A 22812-nucleotide genomic window follows, 5' to 3' on the forward strand; every position below is an offset into this window, starting at 1 on the left:
TCTATAGCATACATCAGAGATATTTTTTTAGGAGAAAAACTTGCAAGCTCCTCCCTCCCTGTCTACAGTGTGATAAGGAAAACTAAACCAGTTCCTTAAACCCGCTCAGACCCTCAACATCTTCCTAGCCTGCCAACCCTACTTCAAAGCTGAATGGTTAGTGAAACAAATATATGTATATATAAATACCCAAGTGATAAATAAGGTTGTTTTTTTGTATCATGGGTACAAGTAAGTGAATACTAACCTCACCAAACAACACTGGAAACTGATATGATAACTGAACGAAAGTACGCCCACCCTGTGGACATAGCCTGACTTGCTGCCCCACACTGGGCAGTGGTGGTGTGTACCTGGACCATCGACCTTCATAGTTGTGAACTATATACAGAGGAAGCGTGATTTTTTTGAAGCAAGGAGGAAAAGCTATCTAGCTCTGGGGATATTCCTATACACGTATATATATATATATGGGCGTGTAGCCATGTATATATATAGATAACCTACCTATCCATATATCCACTAGCGGATACGCTCCTAGAGACATCTGTGATACCTAACATATTCCCTGTTACCTTTAAGCTAAGATCCGCTGGTTGCCACAGAAATCAAGAGCTATACTGGAAAGGAGAACAACTCAGGCTCAACAGTTAAACAAGACGCTGGCACCAACAGACCAACCCCCTACTACTTATCATGGGGGCGCGCCAGCCACAGAAACTCTTGAGCCAGGAGGACCGAGCCTACGGCTACGTGGACTACCACCCTAATTACACAGCTATAGTATTTATACTAGGGGTGAGCCGGCTCGAACCTCCTTGCGGTGCGGCTACTCTACTCTGCTCCTATATCTACAAGATACTGCTTCTGTTATTACTTTGGCCTACTGTGTCGAGTACAGTGAACATCAAACACATGCCAGGTCACAGACCCCTGGTCCCTGAGATGCCATTGTCTGGAAGGGTGACTGAATGTCCGCTGCACAGCTCCTGTTCAGTTGGTGCTCAACGTACGAGAAATAGCAATACTGGACTGGGGGTTGCTGAACCTGTAGGTGTCCTCCTGGGGGTGTTGAACGATGCAACTGAGCCTAATGAGAAGGTGACAAGCTTCAGAGACTTAGTGGCCAGCCCCAAGATGGACACTACTACCAGAACTGAGATTTCAAAGGGGCCCAGCCCTAGGGCCAGTACCACCTGTTTCTGGGGTGGAAAGGTCCTCCCTGGCACTGGCCTCACCAATCTGGAGGATGGGGAGCTGTCCCAGGGGAATAGGCTCTTCACCCAGATGCCCGACGCGTACCTGGGGGTGGGGGAGCCGCCACCCAAGCCTCCCTGGGAGCCCCCAGGCATGGAACGACTGGGGACCGGCCTAAGGATGGGGACTGGTGACCTGCTGCAGTGGAAGACTTTACCCAGCACGGAGAGAGCAGGGTTGACCAGCAGCAGTGAGGCTGTTCCCCCACATTCCAAGACCAGATGCCGCTACTCTGTTGAACCACTGCACATGTCCCAGCCAAGTTCCCCCATGCTGCTGAAGATGGAGGCCCACCAGGATGCAGAGCTCCAACTAGGAAAGTCAATAAGAAGGCCACCCCTTGCCAAAACCAGAACCACCGCAGGGGCTCCCCACCAGCCGCTGACGGAGCCTGGCAGGGACGCAATACTAGCTGGCAACTCTGGCCCAACTCAGGTGGCTACCAACAGTCTGCTGACAGTCCGGAATACAGTTCAGGCTACCATCAGTATGGCATCTTCTGGGCCTTGCTGGTCCACCTGTGGGTACCTGTCCACACACTGGCCACAGGTACCCCCCAGAGATCATAGCCCCCTTTCCGACTGGCACCATCAACAGCCTTTGCTACCAACCACCTGGCATACCCAGAGGCAGGATCCCTCATGTGGAGAAGCACCTGCAGAAGCTAAGGCCGAGGCTGGCCTCGCCACCCAGGGGAGGAGAGCCGCTGTTGGATGGAAGGAACCTGTGTGTATGGGGAGGAGGCTGAATGTAACCAAGGAGCCACCACAAGCAGCCCAGCACCGCCTGACCCCTAGTAGGGGAGACCCTGGTTGTCAGCTGGTGCCCCAACTGGAGGAGGAGAGACCTGGCAGGTTGATACACCCTGGGGAAGCCGGCCTGATGGGACCCAGCTGGACGAAGGGGCGCTGCCGCTTCAACGGCCACACAGCCGCCAAGTGTAGAACCGGTTGGGACCGGGCAACGAAGAAACACCAGGCCGCCCAACAACCTGCATGCAACCAGTCTGCCACCCAGGTCCACCTGGAGGGAGATGCCCAGCCGTCACCCCAACTAGCTGCCGCCGCTGGGGCCGCGGCTACCCAGGAGTCTGTGTCTCAGATTGGGACCATGGTGGCCAGGATCAACGTGCTGGGAGGAGCGGCTGAACCCAACCGGGTTGGCCTGGACCTCAGCCGCAACCACAGGGGACCGGTGTCCGTAACCCCTGTCACCCCCAGCAAGAGCCGAGGGGCGCTACCCAGCGCCACCGGGACGGTGTACGGGGAGGCCCTGGCGGCCGCCGAGTGGGAGAGGCAAGAGGCGCTAGCCAGCGAGTCTGAGTCGATGTATGGGACGCCAACCGGCGTCGCCACCTGGAAGGAACGAGAGGTGCTTCCCTGCACCACCAAGCTGATGTCTGGGGCGACAACCGTCGCCGCCACCTGTGAAGACTGGGGGGTGCTATCCAGCGCCCCACGCTGGTGCCTGGGGCGACAACCGTCGCCGCCACCGAGAGACCTGGACCCCTGTGAAGACTGGGGGGTGCTATCCAGCGCCCCCACACTGGTGCCTGGGGCGACAACCGTCGCCGCCACCGAGATACCTGGACCCCGGAATGAGCCCGCAGCCCCAGAGGAAGGGGTGACACCCGTCACCCCCAGCCAGCCAGAGCCCCCAGCCAGCAGGGAGAGTCCAGCTGTCCCTCACCTTCAACTGCATCCAGCCGTCTACCTCCCTCCACCAAGCCAGGGTAATTGTATTGCACTGGTGTACCAGGAAGTTTGGGCTGGGCCAAACTTGCCTGCGCCCCCTGCATCTGCCCCAGGAGCCAGGGTATCAGCCATTACCAGCCAAACTGAAGAAGCTTTGACCGCTGCCTGGGGAGTAACACAACTAGATGCGCCAAGTGCCGAGCCTAACCATAGAAGTAGAGGATCCCCAACAATTATGTCTACCCAAGATGGAGACAATGTGCCTGGACCCCTTCAGGCTAGGGGAGGAAATCCGGAGCCTTGTGCCTCCAGTCCACTAGCAGCAGTGTCCGTGGATGGGCCTGTCTCCCAGCCAACTAGAGCGGAGCCACCCTTGCAGATCCAAGACAGCCTCCGGCATAAAGGGTGGACTGTTACCTTTCCCTACCCCGCAGGTCGGATTGCCATGCACCACCCTGCCAATGTCCAGAATGAGCCTGAAGGAGGCAACGCTCCTACAGTATGCCAACCACCACCTGCCCGCGTTGACAGAGACCCTGGAAGCCGAATGAACCTGACCAGCCCCGAGGGCGAAGAAACTGCGCCTGCATCCAGTAGCCAGCCTGCCAGCAGCAAGGTGACCAACACGATGGAGACCACCAGCCCAGTGGAGAAACCTGCAGAGGTGTACACCAGGCGGCTGTTGGTCCAAGCCCCCTCATGTGCTGTGCCACCCCTGGAGGTTGCCAGGGTGGCCTCAGAGGTACACATCCAACGGCCAGAAGATCCAACAGGACCAGCTACTCCAGCAGATATAGCCGATTCCGTTAGACCTGGGGAGGGCTGGAGTCCACCACCGTCCAGCAACTGGTATCCTGGCGGACCCATTCCACAAGGACAACAAACTGAAGGCCGCAACCACTGTCGGAAGTCTGGCGGTGCAGACAACCCCTCCAGCCTTCCGAGGGGAGAGTTGTGGTATGCGGCAGCTCTGGACCATGCAGAAACCAAGACATTATAGTGATGCTACGCACCTAGTTAAATCCTGTTATTCTACAATTATGAAGCCACCTGAAAAGATGTCAGATAACGGTGCTGATTTTATCTCTCAGTTGTCCTGCAAATGGAGGGAGGGGTGTTACCCCTCCCTCTCCCATCTTAAGCACCGGAACCTTCCCCTTCAACCACCAAGTTATCAGCACCACCTCAACCCTGAGGATAAAGGATCTAAACCTGCCCCCCACACAGACTGTTGTTGTCACAAGTAATCATCAAACCTTCCCTCTTTAGTACCCAGACCTACCACTCAACCCCTCTATGCTTATCTACCTATTGTGCTGCTCCATGGGCTATCCTGCCTGCCCCAGACAGGGATAGCCATCTACCTAACCATTGCAATTATCTATGTTTTACTGTATGATTTATCTTTAACCATCTTTATTCCTAATCCATATGTATTTATATTATGGTTAACTGTATTCTTAATCCCCCCCCACCCTTTCCAGGGATGGGGAATCATGATTGCCCAAACTGACTATTGTATATGTATTGTAATGCTTTTATGTTATGATCATTTATTCCTATCCATGTAGTTATTGTTTGTTGTATATAGCTTTAGTATCCTTTACACCTTCAATAAAGTGACAACTGAAATAGATGTTGATTCTTGTCTAGTGAATGCTAGAGAAGCATAGCTTCTCTATAGTAAGGTGTCCACGTCTGTTCACACTGCCGTAGTCTTTATTCGAACTCTGGTGTCTGCCATTTACCCTAGGCAGATACCACAGAATGTTTAGAAAATCATTTTAACCGACCAGGAGGTATCTTAAGTGTGGACATTCATAGTTTTTACAAACCAATCATATTTGATAATAGTTCCCAAACATTTAAGATTACAAGTGAGAAATAGTTTAAACTTTTGAGACAAGCAGAAATAGTCCACTGTCCCCTCCTTCCCTGGACCCCGACACATTACTCTAATCTGAGTTCCTGGGTAATTTAGGCTCATAAACAATATAATGATAATTTGCACCTTACTATTGTGAGGTGAAGGTACGTGCACAGGAATTAGCTAATATCTAAATCAGTATTTGTTTTTTTTCCCTGGAATTATTCTATTATATAAAGTAGTAACCATCATCCGTTTTTGCTCTCAATAAAGCTAAAAAAAGAGGAGCCTTATGTGGTTTTGGGCTTTTTAAATTTAATTATTGGTAAAATGAACTGTCATATTATCTATTAAATGGTAAAGACGCAGTTACTAGTATAATAATATAAAAAGACCATATAAAACATAATATTACAAGTGCCTACTTAATTCGCCTAACCCTAAAACACTTTGACGCAGACAAACAAAACAAAACCATTTCCTATTATGTATTAAATCAGCAAGCAGCACCTTCATTATAAATGGCAACCATCAAAGTTGAAAACTATGACGTCAGAAAAAATTGACAACTAACCAATGAGAGGCCGCTATATATTTTACCATTGTGAATACTGGCTTCTCATTGGTTAATTTTAATTTTTTTCTGACGTCATAGTCAGACACTTTTACTGTGGCCATCAAAGTTTTTTTTTCAAAGTATAAATATTGATATTTTTTATTAAGGAAAGTTTTCTTACACTGAAAATCAACCCTTTGATTGCTGGACTCTTGTCTGGAAGTTACATGGATCATCAGGGATAAGAAAATAGTCGTAAAATTAAAATTTCCTCAACGATAATAAACTAAATTACCCCTTCTGTAGATTGAAATAGTTGGTTGAAAAATTTGGACAATGCTAGTTTAGAACCAACCGATCAAAATTTAACGAACCCAGTAAAAGTGTCGGACTGATTATGACGTAAAAAAATAATTAGCCAATGAGAGGCCACTATAAATTATACTATTGGTCAACAATGGCCGCTCATTGGCTAATTTTATTTTTTACGTCATAATCAGTCCGACACTATTACTGGGTTCAAATTTAACAATAGCACCAAAAGTTTTTGTAGAAAACGAATGAGAAAACGTGGTTATAAACTTTTGTTTACCAGCGCAATTTACAGTCCAATGTCCCCTTCCTCCCTGGAAAGTCCTGATCGCGGTATTTCGCCTCTTTATGAGCCAATTAATTCCTTCTACTCTAAACACACCTGAGAAAGCAGCAGTAGCTACAATTTTTAACCTCTTTAGTATAACGCGATGTGGACCATACTCGAAATGCTTGTCAATAAACTTTGGTTGCTTAGAATTGAACTCTGTTTTTGTCAAGGGATCATTTGACTGATGATAATTTTAAACACTATAGGTCTGGAACCAGGTATCATTATAAGGAAAAACAAAATAGAAGACCTTGTTAAATATGAATGCTTGTGGTGACACTTTTTTTCTATAATACCCCAACCATAGACGTCTAACATTAATTTAAAAATTTTAAAATTTAGGGAATCAATCCAAATTTTTAAGGGGATGGTGGTTAAAGATTTTTGTGGATGTAAGTAAAGAGGGATAAAAAACAATTATGTCTTTTAATTGGATAAGACCAAGATAATTTATTTTCATTACAAGCTCTTAACTTAAACGGTATCTAAACTAGAGACGAAAGTGATTATTATCCTGTGGATTAGAACTGGCTCTCCGCAATTCTTAATTATTATGTTTAGCTTCTATTTTATCCAAAAAGATGTTTATAATACGATGCGAGAAATAACTATTATCTGCCATATTCAACTGTTTATTCTTTCTTTAGAATAACTGTTCCTTATCCCTTGTTTAGAACCAATTAGTCTGAAGAATAACAGACGTACATTACTCATTGTGTAGCACAGCATGCTATTCTATCATTGACGTTCTATGATAATTTGTGTATACAGATGAATGTCAAAGTAAATTTTTCAAAAATCATTTATACGTTGAAATTTAAAAGACTATCTTACCACTAACTTTTTGCCAGTTAAGGACAATATTTCCTTTTATATGTTGAATGTTTTTTTTTTATTGATAACACTTACAGAATACTTGTACAATTATATGGAATTGTTAATAGTTGGAATACCTTATTCAGCTGCTTGTAGTTTTGCATATGAATACTGTCATGCTTGTTATTGATATATTATCCTTCAAAGTCAAACGTAAAACCAAATTTCCATAAGTAGCTCAGCTGTTGAAAATAATTTTTTTTTAAATTTCATTCATAATGGATGAGTTATTGCATAATTTTCTTGTGGACTGACATACGAACAAATCTTAGTTATAGAGTAGCTGTGCTACTTAGAACAAAACAAAAGTGAATATTTTGAATATTGTTGTTGTGTTGAATTTTTTTTGTATTAGAGAATATTCATAATTAGAATTATGAAGACAAAAGATGATCCATATCTTCCGCTAAATGTATCACATTATCAAATCATCTAAACCGCAATTTTGTAAAACAGCACATAATTTCCTTCCATCTCGCCTCAAATTATCTTTTTTTTGGAATCTTAAAGATATACGACAATGGTAGATAAGTTTATGTACTCCCACATGAATAATACTGTAGATTAGAATAATTGGTTGAACATTTTGGACACTACGCGTTTGAACCAAACAATAATTTTGTAATAGCAGTGTCCAATTAAGATGACACATTAGAGAATGTAATGTATGTATGTATAAACCCGAGACCGTGGCTCAACACACAGCGCATCCGCTCGTCGGCGGGAAGGTGATAGGTTCGAATCTCGGTCCGACACCGCGTCAAAACTAAAGACGTTAAAAATGGTTCCTACTGCTGCTATGTCAGGTGCGCTACATAAATTGTTAGAGTAGGGGGAATGCCTTGGCCCAAAACAGGCGCAACTCACTACCATGCACAGTTAGGACTTCTCAGACAAAGGTCGTGCAATCAAAGGGTTGGTTGTCTGATGGGCAAATGGACGCTTTACACTGCAATCATAGGGCTTAGGGCTGACAACCCTATCCCATGTCCATAAAAAGCCACATTGTTACAGAAACACTGACAAATTGTCAGCGGCCTATGCTACCCCTGTGGAGTGAAAAGGGCTTGTTACTGTTTTTATAATTAGAGAATGTATAAAGTATTAGATATTAGTAACTTACAGTCTAATGTCTCATCCCTCCCTGTATAAAACTCTCTGCGGATAAAATAGAACGCAAAAAAGATAGCACACTATACAAAATATCCTGGCACAAAATACAGGGTGCAGCACTAAAATTGTACCCGTAACAAGGACAACTATGTTCAATAATTGCATAGCTACTCTAAAAGCCAAACTTTTAATAGAATTTTATATCTACATGTTAAGGAGAGTTGAATATAAGAAAAAAACCAGTAAATTCTAAGGGTATGATAATATTTTTGCTGTTAATTAAGCGTTCTTATGAGATACGAATTGTGCATAAAAACCGACACGCTGACTTGTAAAGTAGCGTTGCTATTAAATAACATAAAACTTTAGAGCCTCATATGATTTTGATATTATATATGGAATCTTTTCTTAATTTGAAATAGTTACGATGCCTTCCTTTATATCGTTAAAGTCTATTATTTAGGTTTTTCGTTTGCTTTATAATACGCCCCCTAGAAGCCTCTAGGGGCACTTTTTTAAATTTGAGTTTTAAAAGAGTAAAAAAATATTTTTTTTGGGGGGGGCGAGCGGGGTAAAGACACCCTTCTCAAAAATAGTTTAAAACCTTCCCAGGACCTATAAGAACCTTCACTGTAAAGGAGAACAATATCGGTTCAGCGGTTAGCGAGATCCTTCGGGACAGACAAAAAACGCTTACTACTTTATATAATAGGACTAGGGGCTTTGCCCCAAGAGGTGATCAAAAAAAAAGTTAAGGTAAAATTCGTAAAAAAAGGACCAAGGAAATCTTCTACAAAAAAAGGACCAAGGAAATCTTCTACAATAAAGGACCAAGGAAATATTCTACAAAAAAAGTGGAGGGGGGGATTTTTTGTTGTTGGGGGGGGGGGGGGGTTGGGGGTGTCCCACCCCCCAAGAAAATAGCCTAAAACCACCACAGGACCAGTAGGTATATTCCCTGAAGAGTAGAATCCGATCGGTTCAGTGGTTACTGAGATCTTAAGCTTCAGACTGACGGACAGACGGACGGACGGACAGGCGGACAGACATCAAGCTACTTTGTATTATAGATTCCATAAAATTATAGGTCTTTTGAAAATAAATAATTAAATCAAATTCTGTTAATTCTAAACATGCCTTTGATAGCTTAAAAATCCCGGTTAAAGATAAAAGCACCAATTCAATGAATTGTTATTTTATAAAATTAGTCATTGTTTTTTTTATATTAACATTACGATTTATGAAAAAGTCTAATGTTATTATAGATTGAAGCATATAAATCTGGATTTAAGATTTAATTATCTTTCATTAACTTATCCTTGTACCCTTAATTATAAAAGATTTCTATTACTTCCACTAATTGTATATAAACATATATTATAAAAAAATTTTATAGCACAATTTGCCCACTTTGTATCATTTTATATAATCACCAGTTGCTTCGCGCCTAGCATCTAGGAAAATAGCCTAAAACCACCCAATGTCATTTATAAGGCTTTCTTGAAAAGTTTAATCCTTTAGGAACAGGAACTTTCGAGATCTTTAAATTCAGACAGAATAGCTTACTATCTTATATTATGGGATTTAAAACTATATTTTTACATTTACATGTCTTTTTGCGACCTTACACTTTTTACACTTTTGCGGTGATAACAATATGCGGAAGTGTAGGACAATGTTTCAAAGACAATGAATGTGTTGAGAAATTTTCTCATTGATGTTTTCAGTACAAGGTCAAATTAATTTTTATACCTACCTTAGCAAGGGAAACAGAACCAGGGACGTGCGAAAGGTTAGGTGAGGGTTGCAACACAATTCTAAGAATAGAAGTTGGAAAGGCACACGACCAAGGCTCTCTCCCCAACCGCTCTGTTAAATGTCTGTTCACGCCACGAAAGCGAATTATCTGGTTTGTCTAGTAAGATCTCATTTACAGCTAGATCGATTGGTTCATACTTTCAGAAAGCTTAGTATAATTTCTTGACAGGTTTATTGCTATTTAGAAAGAAGTATATTTTTAGTTTTAAATTCTTCAGTTGTGTAGTAACTTTATTTAAAGATGACTTTGATATATTACTTGAATTGCTACACTTTTTATTTAATTTTGTATTTAGTTAATGTGGAAAAGCTGATTGTACAATTTAATTTTTAAAATTTTAGAATAGAAGATTTATGACAAAGGTATTATGTTAAAAATTTACTTTTTTTAACAGGTTCTTCTTTCGATAAGGTGTAAAATGGAGGACGGTTAGACATACCGACACACTCTAATAAAAGTAGGTAAGCTTCGCTGTTAAAAATTGTGCCCTAGACTAATAAGAAGTAAGATTGGATTATTGCATGTTTATTAGTGTTTGTACACAGGGAGGGAGGAGAAATTGTGCTGTAAATTACACTGGTACCCAATGTTGAATTAAAACCTAAATTAAAATCTTCATTAGTTGTTTGATATTAGCAATGTCAAAACTTTTCAAATAATAATATTAACCTACAGATGAAGTAATATTATCATTATAATCATTGGGATCTGAATCATTATCTTATCCATTATATCCCTGGTGTTTGTGTGTGTGTTTATGTGTGTGCGCGTACTAACAGTACCCTGGGGCTATCTAATTGTTTAGTAACTTTGCTTGGTACATAGGTAGATACAAACTTAGATTAAGCATTTGAAAGATAAATAGATACAATATTAGATAACTAGCGGCTTCGCCCCTAGCCTATAGGGGCTTTGCTCCATGAGGTAATTAAAAAAAAAATTATTAAGATCGCAAATTTTCGCGAATAAATGGCGAATTTGTAAAATTCGTAAAAATTCTTTTTAAAAAAAGAAGGGGGGGTATTTTTTTTTGGAGGGGGGCTGGTAGTGTTCCACCCTCAAGAAAAAAGTTTAAAACCACTACAGGACCAGTAGGTATATTCCCTGAAGAGTAGAATCCGATCGGACAGACGGATAAACAGACAGACAGATATCGTTATACTTTGTATTAAAGATAGTAAGATAGATGGATATATAAGACTATTGAAAAGATATAGATATAGACAAACACACTGATAGATAGATATACATTATACATAAAGATAATAAGGCAAATGCATAAACATTACATGGCTCTAGTTAGATAGATAGATGCGGTAGGCGGGTGTAGACGGGTGTCAACAGTAACACCCTTCTTAAATTTGAAATTAGGAAGGCCTGCATTTCCCTTATACTCCCCTAATGGTGAAATACTGTGTACGCCATTGGATAGATGAATATTAATATATTTAGATAAACATTCTTTAGCAATATACATTTCATGGTTATTGTTAATGATAAACAAATATACAAAATACCTAGACAGACAGATAAACGTTGCATTACTACTTATTAAATATTTAAATGAATAGAAAGATATTTAGACAGAAATCTAAGTTAGAAAGATAAACCCCTTGGGCTATCTAATTGTTTAGTAACATTGCATGGCTACTGGTTAGCTCCCTTAAGCAGGGATTGGAAGGTCATTTTTATATGCGTTTTCCCAAGACAACAAACATTACCATTTTCGTCCATAAGAAGTGCAGCTACAGAATTTTTTACTTTTTAAAAAAGTGTAAAATCTAGATTACTTAAAATATTTTGAAAAGACAAATACAGCGTATTTTTGAACGATTTTACGGACGTATGAACCTTTTTATAGAATTGCTGTGCTTGGCAAAATATAAAAATATTTTTTTATTTCGTATAATAGTTATTAACAAAAAACTAAATAAATGAGTAAGAATATATTGCATATTCAGGGCAAATTTTACGTGTAAAAATATTTTAAATTGTGAGTATGTATATTATTGTCTGTGTTTAAAATGTAATTTTTTCTTGCGTAACGCATAATTTGAAAAGCGTACTTCCGATTATATTTTTGCGTCAACCATTATTACATTTATTCAGACAAGAATGACATTTTTTTCTAGGTAGCGCAGCAATAAAATTATTATTTCATTTTTTGCCAATAGAGCATTCATTAAGACATTTTTGTTAGCTAACTTTTTTAAATTTAAAGCCCTGTATGTCAGTTTCTGTAAATTCTTAGGACAGGATATTTGGAACGAATTTCTTATTGGCTGTTTGACATGCGAAAAATGCCAAGAAGATTCGCTTATAAAATAATGCATTTTACAATTTCTGTATCTATTTACATACATAAATAAATTGAAGTATGTTTAAACAATTTAAACTTCTATGATCAACGAAATATTCTTTTAGGGGAGGGGGATTTGCAATGAAACTTGTTTATTTTTTAAATAATTGAAATAAACTATGTTTATTGTTTAATCCTATGCAAGATTAACGAGATTATTTGTGCCATTAACATGTTGTAATTACCTTCTTAATGGCTTTTCAAACTAACTTAAAAACTAATTGAGATATTAACTACTTAGATACTCGTTCTTCTGATTTATTTTATATGCGAAGCTGCTCTGTAACAAAAGCTGTACGTTAAATACAAAAAATGCATCAGCATGTTTTATTGTTGTGTATTTCTATATTTATACACTTATTTTTTTAACAGTGAAAAATGTCACAAAAGCATGGTATGTTAAACAAAATTGCATAGTTAAAATCTATTAACATTCCTTTTAAGATCATAATCATTTCATGTATAACTTAGCAAATACTTAGAAATCATAATTAATGTCCAAAATATTATAATTCCAAGAAACCTTAAGCTTAGAAATAAAAAAATGACGATTGAAGCAAAAAGGTAATTTCTTCATATAAACAAAGAATTGTAAAGATAGAATAAAGATAAAAATATAATTATTAAGCAAGATTAGGTGCAAGAAGAATGGTTCCATTTTGTGTACATAACAGGCAAAGATTATGATTTATTTCGTTTATTTAATTTCTCAAAGTACGTTGAGTTTTATTATACTTTCATGACTTCATCCCAGAGGGGCTTGAATCATGAGGAGTTCAAAAATGGAAAAGTAGGGTTTAAACAAATATTTTCTTTGTAGAGAACCAAACCTTTTATTGCATAGCATTCTTTGTCTCAAAGTCCTAACTGTGTAGTGAGTTTGTGCATTTCACTATTATTATCATGTTACATACCTGACATAGCGTCTAGACGGACGGACTTGTATCCTCTACATTTATAACGTTATATTTAATTCTTTGTACAGAACACAAAAACTCGACCATTCACCCTTCACATGATACTAGAGCACACCATATTGTACAAATTAGGATAATAAAATAAAATGAAACAACTACTACGCTGCCAAAATAAAAAAAAACAATAAGCTTTAAAAATAATTATACTAGCAAAAAAAGTACAGAAAAGTCAGGGAAGGAAATTCTTTTGAAAATAATATTTTTAGTTAGGTTAAGTTCAATTTAAAAATCCGCAGGCGCAATCTTGTTTGGAAATAAAATTCCCCATACCCATCTAAAATTTGATAAACATACAATCTTCTTTCTGTGCATTGCTTTTCAGACTTCTTGTCATTTTCATTAACAAAACTTAAGTCTTATATGTGAACTCTTTTTTATTACTTTAAATGTTTCTTTTTTAAGAGTATAACTCTGTATATTTTATGCATCTATGTATGTTCATGGGGTGGGAACCCTGTACCAACTTTCAATTAGGCCTTCGAAAATCAGCCAATGGCGTCGGAAAAATTACCAAGTCCAAGTGTCTACAAAAGAGCAGAAAGCAATTTGCTAACATATGAAAAAGGTCCCCCCCCACAGTTGTCCAGGTTATATATCAATATATTTACATTTATTGTAAACAAGCACTTGCGTTTGAAATCATATTCTTGACTCTGCGTATATGTAATAAAAATATCTTTTGAGTTCAACCCATTATCTACAACCGAAAATAGAAATTTCCAGAGAATATTAATTCTTAAAAATAGTGCTAAATTTTTACATGAATTTGTCACAAAAATTTATTATAGATATTACAAATGTTTTTTTTAACTATGGAAATGATAAACTAAAATAAAATGATATATAATTTAGAAATTGTAATAGTTTATAGACAACTAAAAAAAATTATAAGCGCAGCCATTCTAAAATTAGTGGTTTCTGCCCAAAAATTATACAAATTATATTAAAAGTTTTTATAGGTGATGTTTCATTTATGTGGCTTTTAAAATTTCTTTAGCGAAAAGTTTATAAAAAAGACTGAGATTGTCTGTTTGCCATGGATTTTGTTATTCTTGTTTGCAATAATAAAACTCTCATTTTGGAGGAAACTGTAATTTTAAAGAATGAAGCTACTCTTAATAAGTATATATTGTTTGTAAGTTCGTCTGAAGAGACCTTTCTCAGTAAATTTGTTACAACTCTCACTGCTGTTTGCAAGTTTAAAACTGAATTACTGTTACCCGGACAGCCACGAAACCGATTAATATCCGTTGGATTAGAACCGGTTCTCAGCCATACTGAAAAATTATGTATAGCTTTTTTTTATCATATCCAGTTTATAAAGATGTTTCCATCTCTTACATGCCAAAATCACGGGCTAACAAACCTGGTTTTAATTTTATAATTTTTTTTATCCGCGGAATCTGCGAGAAATAACTATTATCAATTTGAATAAAAAGGTACCTAAAATTTTTAATAATATGATTGGGAACCGATGAAATATATAAATAAAGTAAATAACATTGAATTAATCGCTGTATTTTTATTTCAGATAAGCTAAGAAACACCAATTCATTTGGGCATTAAACTATTAAAGGTAATTTTATTTCATTTGAAACTATTAACGAAAATTTTACTTTTAAAAATATCAGCTCAAAATGAGGCAAAAATGGTCATTATCGAGGCAAAATGTATTGGAAAGAGAGTATAATTGATTTTCTTCGGATTCAATATTCCTCTTATTCTAGAGAGAGGAAACAAATTCTGCTAAATTGAGATTTCACTCTTGATACAATGGTGTGCATAATTTTCCGCAGTATTACGTCGTCAGAAAGACAATATTCCTCTTCTTCCTCTTTGCCTACATCATGCCATTAAATTTCTTTTTTTGTTGCTTTTGTGTCTTTTTGCAATAATAAAACCCTAAGCAAATGTGATAAAGTGCGATAATTCTTGCACGTCAAACAAAATGGCAGGATGAAGGTAGAGTGATGGAATAACTTAAAGGACGCCTGCAAGAAATACTACGTTTTAACTGCTGAAAGACTGCCACAAGTAGACCCAATACCCCAAATTTGAAGCCTTCAGCTTCTATAACAAAAAAGTTCTAGGCATTTCAAAATAGCATTTTATGTACAATGGAAATTTTGAAATATTTGCAATGCTCATAAAAGAAAAAACAATATTAAATTACGTCGCCAAGACACAAAATTATAACCTTATCTTTGTCAGAAATTTAGATTGCCGGTAACTGATTACATTTTTACAATAAAACACTACATTTCATAGTCAAAATCTATGAAAAAAATTCAATTTAAATTGCATTTGTAAACGAAAATCATAGCGGAAACAAAGGGGAAAACTTATGAAAGCTCAGCTGTGATTGGTTGCTTAGCTGATTCAGCCTTCTGATTGGCTACTGTACACTCGGTACAATGCAAGTTAAACTTAATTTTTTCTAATGATTTTGAGTATAAAAATGTGTATTTTTATTGTAAAAATATAATTAGTTACTGGCAATCTAAATTTATGACAAAAATAAGCTTATAATTTTGTTTCTACGCCACGTAGTTTAATTTCAAAATTTGTAACATTAGCATTGTAATTCTTTCAAAGTTTTCATTGTACATAAAATGTTATTTTAAAATGCCTAGAACTTTTTTGTTATAGAAGCTGAAGGCTTCAAATTTGGGGTATTGGGTCTACTTGTGGCAGTCTTTCAGCAGTTAAAGCGTGGTATTTCTTGCAGGCTTCCTTTAATAAGTGAGGCTCAGAATCGAATAATTTTCGCTGGGTTAAAACCGGTTCCGTACATTGCTGAAACTACTATATCATATTGTAGAAAAGTAAAACCTCCAACTTGTTTACCCCAGGTTTTTTTTCGGTTTATACCTTCCTTTTAACACACTGTAAAAGACAATGTATTGAAAGCAAAGATTTAAAAGGATAAGACAATGGCTGAATAATTGTTGTACATTCCAACTGATGATGATTTACATTTTCTGTAGATTACAATTAATGATTGAAACGTTTGGAATCTTAATTTAATGAACCAACCAATAAAAATCTAACAAAAGCCCCCAAAGTTGTCAAGCCAACGAATAAGTTTACGCTATTATAAAACTTTGAGGGACTATTGCAATAAAAAGCCAAATGTCCCTTCCATCCATGATTGAAGGGGTTCAAATAATCGAGTAAGAGCAAAAAGGAAGTATTGAAAGAAGGAGTGTCATTTTAACGGTGAAGTTATTCATAAATAAGGTTTGTACGCCATAAACTGTAATTTTGAAATCACAATATTTAAAAATTGCATCACATCTGTATATATTTACCTAGGTTTATTAAGTATATTCCCTGCTATAGATATAATTTTACTGAAATCATTCTGATATCAACCATCTTTATTTGACATCCTTGTTTGTTGAATGTTGGACCTATTTGTATTGCGACTTTAAGGTGTAACTCTTTGTCTAACTCATATCCTCAAAAACAGGAATAAAAGAGTAATTAATAGATGTAGGACAGGCAAAGATTATAGCAAGGAAGGAAATATTAACTTTGTACATATAATTTAGTATTCAATGACAACCAATCAACCAATTATACGTAGAGATATGGAATTCTTATAATACTTTTTCACTATACAGAATATCATATGCAGAAAATCAGTATAGTTTGTCTCATTGCAATTATTCTTAAATTATTACAAACGGAAAAATTATCTTTACCTTTTCCTTTATTCATGATAACCTACTTTTTTTGAATGACCAGGCTAAGTGCAAAGATTGATAATTTATGTATAACATCGTATTACAGACAATTTTTCACGAATACTAGAATAAAAATCATAAAATTAATACCTACCAGTTTTAATCTTATAATTTTTCATTTTAATATCCGCGTGAACTGTCTATAATACGATGCGATGAATAACTAATCTACAATTTACGTGATTTGTGAAAACTGACGACACAGGGCAATTTTTCTTTGTAATTTTGGAGTTATGTTATTTTTCAAGGAAGGGTCGATGATAGTAATACCGTCTTCAAATTTGCGGAGCACCTTTCTTCTGATTGCTCAATGTGTATGTAAATACATATTTGGATACAGAATAAAAATATGAAAAATTAATGGACATAAAAAAAACTGTCGAAAATTGAGGTTGTTTAAAGTTTACAATTAAAAATCTAACTCATAGAAAGCTTTCAATTTTTTTTATATAATCTAATATTATTATATATCCACTAAAGTAAATTAGCCAAATCCTATAAAATGTCATTTGCTAGCCTAGAAGTTAGGCTTTTCTAAGTGTTACATTTAGTCTAAAGCTAGTCTAAAATTTTTATCTTTTTTTTTATATTCTATACATATATGCAATTTTAATTTTATAATTAATATTCGTTTCCCTGCATATTTAAGATTATTGTTAGGATTGGTTGTGCCCCAATAAGGGTTAAAAGGAGTACAGTCAAATTTTTAAATGGATAATTTTAGGTTTAGATCAATGTTAGAAACAAAACAAAATTCTTTAAAAATTCATCATACCTATTTCATTTGTCAGTTAAAGTAGAAAATTTATCACAGTAGAAATTTTTGAAAAAACTCCACCCTCCTTTTAAAATACTAGCGCAAAAAGCTACCGTTTTGAGAAATAACTTTTTGTTACTTTATTTGCTTTTAACAGGAGGGGGGACATTTCAATGACAGGACAAACCACGACAATTCAACCAAGTGGCGATTGCTCCCAAAAAAAAAAGGAAAAAAATCTTGAGTTTTTGAGAGTGCAAGCTAACAAATGATTAGGGGGTCAATGGTTGAACGGAGTACAGCTTTTGAACTTCATTTACTACCGTGTGCTGATTGTAATGTTATTTCTCATAATACTTGTCCTTGTTTGTACGTAACACCTTCTTGGCATCTGGATTCTTACTTAGAATTTTACGTTGACGACATAATATACAAATTTAATCATTCAAAAAACTTCCATTGACAATCTTTAATTTAACAAAATTCTAATAATGATATTGTAGCTGCAACCTTTGGGAATGAAATGGCAGCCAAATTAAATATCCTTTTCTACTTTTAAGTATGAAATCAAAGGTTGAAATAATAAAAGTAAGGGAGAAAAAGTTATTTGGGATATCCATATACAAATTCAATATTATGCTTCTCAAAAACAACAAATTATTATACATACTATAAAAATCATTATTTTTCTTGAAGGTTACTTAGATTGATAAAATTGCTTTTTTGTTACAGATAATTCAAACAATTTTTAAAAATGTGAAAACTTCCTGTATTTTTGTAGCAAATAATAATAATGGTAGATTAGATGGAAGACTATCAAATCATCCATTTACTTTGATTCGAGTAAAAGCTGTGCAGTTCATAGTATTTTTCTTGTATGTGTTTTTGCTTGATCGCATGGAGACCAAATTAAAATTAAATTCTTTATGTTTTTGTTTAAAATGTTTTGTTAAGCTCAGTTTTATCGCTTGATAGGTGTCTACTTGCTAACATAACAAGGATGAATATTACCATAAGAAGTGCAGCTCAGGGACGTCCAAGAGGGGTTGGGTAAAAGAATAAAAAGGGTGAAAAATTTACTGCAATAAATTTCTATGTAATATTGAAGTAAATTTAAGGAATTTTTCACTGAAGTGTATCTATCTAGGATATAGTTATAGAGTAAATACACTTCTTCTCTGTGGCGTGGAAGATTTTTTTTTCTGTGAGAAATCCTAAACGAACTTTGACCTGTTGTTGTTTATTATTCTTTAATCAAAAGAAAAAATTACAGTTGAAAAATCTAGTAATGTCAAGGTGTTGAGTTTGAGTCTCTCTCACACCGTGTTATAGTAGACACTGCTGCAATGTCAGGGGTGTTGTATTTATATTCCTAGTTTAGTCAGAGTAACGTCAAGTCGGTAATATTTCAGCAAGATATTCCGTCTACAAATCTTAAGTTCTTTAAAAGATATTAGTTTAAGAAATTTTTATTAATATTAAGAAAATAAAAGTATAAATGAAATAAATAAAAATAATATACAGTTATATGTACATATGTATAATTGACCATTTTATTACAGATAGCTGTATCAAAATCAATTCCTAATATAGATTATTTCCTTTTTTGGTTAATATCTATATCTATCTCATAGATATCAATTTATATCTTTATTTGAGCAGGAATCTTAAGGGATAAGACACTGGAAGATATATTAAAAGACAATCCTAAAAGACTATAAACAAATACACCATTTGGTTGGAAAGTTTGGACAGTTCAATATCCCCTCCCTCCTGATTTTTAGATAGTCATATTCACAGAAACAGCTACATATTACAGCTACGTTACATATTAGTAAAGTTAATCTTGTAATGTTTTGTGTGAAATATGGTTTAATAAGATATTGTCAACTAGCGGCTACGCCCCTTGAAGCCTCTAGGGACCATTAATGTGGGAGATACCCTCCCCCCAATTAGTTAAAAACCTTCCTTGGATCTGTAAGAAACTTAATTGTAAAAGAGAACCATATCGGTTCATCCGTTAGCGAGATCCTTCGATACAGACAAAAAAAACTTACTACTTTATATAATAGGATAAATAACTGAATATGACATTTATGTTAGGTTGAGTATTTAATACAAGCAGGGAAGGGACAATGGACTGTATATTTTTAAAACACGCCATTGCATTGGTTGGATTAAAATCTTATCACATATTAAGTCTTAATTGGACTGTACATTGCAGATTCCAAAATTTTCCACCAATAATATTAATTTACAAAAGGGATATTTTATTTTGGGGTTTTGTGTACATTAATTTATTTTCCATTGTCTTGCTAATATCCCTAATTTAATGTAAATAAATCTTAATTCAAAATTTTAAATTCATAGAATAGATGATTAACTACTAATAGTAGGGTCAAAAAACTTCTGAATTGATGCTTCATTAAACCCTTTGATATAATTACTAATTTTTTAGAAAAAATATATCAAATTAGGAGATCAAATTTTGACAAAAGAGTTGTTATCATTTTTGTAAATTTAAATATTAACAAAGACAGATTTTATTGTAAATGATTTTTATAATTGCTTTGTAAAATAATCCGATTAAATTTAAGGATGACAACATTCAAAAGTTTTGAGACTGTATAAGATAGCAAGAACAGTAAAACAGATTAACCTGGGGAGGGTAATTTTTCTTTTATTTGTTTTAATTTTATATCGGGTTAGGTAAGGTTATGTTGGGTATTAGGTATCCCCGCAGAGATAGGGCACTTTTGGTATAGGCCCTACAAGGCTGGGTCAGCCGTTGGGGTAGGCACAGGGAAAAAAACTACTCCTACCCCATTAATTTGAATTTATTTAAAAATAAGGGCTGTTATAAGTGCTCAAGAGGAACTTTGTTTAAAAAAAAATATTTATGGAATTTTTCACAAATAATGAGCCACCAAAACAATATCGTTTCAGATGAAAATTTGGAATTATAGAGTAGCTTCTCCATTAGAATAGGCAATTCTTCCTCTCAAAAGGATTAAAAGGTATATTGAAGTTACTTAGCATCTAGCAATTAACTTCATTTATCGGCAGGGGGTGTTTTAACAACTTATCTTAAGGTCGCTATTACTTAGCTTAGGTTTTTCTACACCTGAATGTAAAGCTTGTCTATTTATATGTCAAATTTTTCAGTTTCATGAGATAAATCTTATGTTACTAAATATAAACAACATCTTCTAAAATTTTTTTTTTAAGTTAAACGTATTGTTGTGTCTTATTAACCATACAATAAATACACAATGTACAAATATTGTAGTTTTAATATTGTGGATCTAAGTATATGTTATCAGAGATCTGTCTGGTCTTAATTACGCATGACTACGCAAATTTTTGGTCATTAACATTTTTATACTCAGGGAAGAGATAGGACAACGGACGATAAATTGATGTACTTCCATAAAGAAAATATATTACCCCTCCTGTAGATTAAAGAAAGCTGCTTGCTTAACCCAACCATATAAGATTAAACTGAAGTCCCCCGAACTTTTTAAGCTAACAAATTAGAAAAAAAAGTGTTTATAAAACTTTGAGCTAGAATATATTGTACAGTCCCAATTTGATAGAATATTATCATTCATTTTTAAAACATATAGTTGTCACTAAATATTTGTACAAAATTTGTACATTTGATTGTGTACCTTTACAGTAAGAGCACATTTAATACAGGGAGTTAAACACTGGATTTTGGTGATTGATATTGACTTTGGTCCTAAATATAGCTATGTTAATGATTTTTAACCAAAACTTTAAAATATATTGATGTAAATATATACAGTAAATATTGTTATACAGTTTGGTATTAATTAGATGAATTAACACAATAATTATTAAAAATATTAAGAGAGGTTTTGTGATAATAATAATAACAATTTCATAAGTATTATTTGATTACAATATGTGAATTAATACTTTTAATATTAAATTCTCGAAACCTTGCTTGTTAAAGTGATACATGGCCAAATCAGAAACTGCATCGTAAAGTGATCGCTTATCGATGGACTATTTTTTTGGTTGAAACCCTGCCTTTATTTCTAATCCAATACTAAAGAATTCGATAACAATGCACCCAGCTCTAAAATTAGTTGCATAACGTTAAGGATAATAATAGAATTAAGGACCTCCAGGTAAAGGTCATATAATCAAAATAATAATACTGAATAAAAGCTATTTTACTTAATTATCAAATAACTTATTTATATTTTTTTGTAGGTATGTAAAAATAATACTGTTTTCACACACTGTTGCGTTGGTTTAACAACACAGCTTCCATGCAGGTACAGATATAATTATTCTAAAAAGAATAACTATTCATCTTAGTAGAAACAGCTTTCTGCGGAGAGTAGAATAGTTTTTTTTATTTATTCTATTTTGTTGACCTGGGCCTTCGAGTAGTCACTTCATCAAAATGTTTTTAAAATCATTTTGTTGTCCTTTATGTTTAGAACAAAGATAAAAACATTAGAAAGGAGAGAAGCTCATAAATACAAAACAATTTATTGAAACATCAAACAAAAGTTTTACAGTAGATTGAAATCAAAGCCGCCCATCTCTTATAGCAGCCGAATGAATCACATTTTCCCCATATTATTATCTTTTTCCATAGTTATACTAAAGAACGAACAGACTAACAGACAGACAAAACTGGGATATAGAGTAGAAAGTTAGATAATTAATCCAATGATGATAGAAAAAATAACCGTTCTGTAGATTAAAATTATGGGTTAAAAAATTCGTACGCTGCTAATTAATTTAGAACAAACAATTGATGAAAATACACAAAGTTTTAGAGCCAACGATTAGGATAACGCAGCTATAAAACTATGGGTGCTAGGGGTTATTATAGTTCAATTTCCCCTCAATCCCTGCAATGGAAATCTAAAAATGACTCTTTGTGTCATTGTTGAACTAATTATTTATCCTATTATATGTCTTCATCCTATTTGAATGTGAAAATCTGTGCAAAAGTAGTAAAAATTATCCATGTATAAACCAAACAAGGATGACAACATCCATAAGTAGCGAAGCACAAAAAATCGTCAATTGGAATACGTAGATTTTGAAGATTTTTACTAAAATCAAGAATAGATTTATTGGATAAAATAAACATGAAAC

General features: G+C 35.5%; 1 protein-coding gene across 4 annotated transcripts in view; it reads left to right on the forward strand.

Moving 5' to 3' along the window:
• The window catches only part of ko (Stork-head domain-containing protein knockout), a 142456-nt gene that overhangs the window by 66054 nt on the left and 53590 nt on the right, over positions 1-22812 (forward strand). For 2 of the 4 annotated variants that reach the window (XM_080150938.1, XM_080150940.1), the window contains exon 2: positions 14693-14737. The exons of 1 other annotated variant lie outside the window; for it this stretch is intronic. The gene's annotated coding sequence lies outside the window, so the exon portion shown is untranslated. Of the gene's footprint in view, positions 1-14692; positions 14738-21909; positions 21975-22812 lie in introns of all 4 variants that reach the window. One more of the 4 variants, XM_080150939.1, reaches the window with a different exon arrangement.

This window comes from Acartia tonsa, chromosome 2, assembly GCF_053477335.1.
Source record: "Acartia tonsa isolate MP-2025a chromosome 2, ASM5347733v1, whole genome shotgun sequence".
NCBI lineage: Eukaryota > Metazoa > Arthropoda > Copepoda > Calanoida > Acartiidae > Acartia > Acartia tonsa.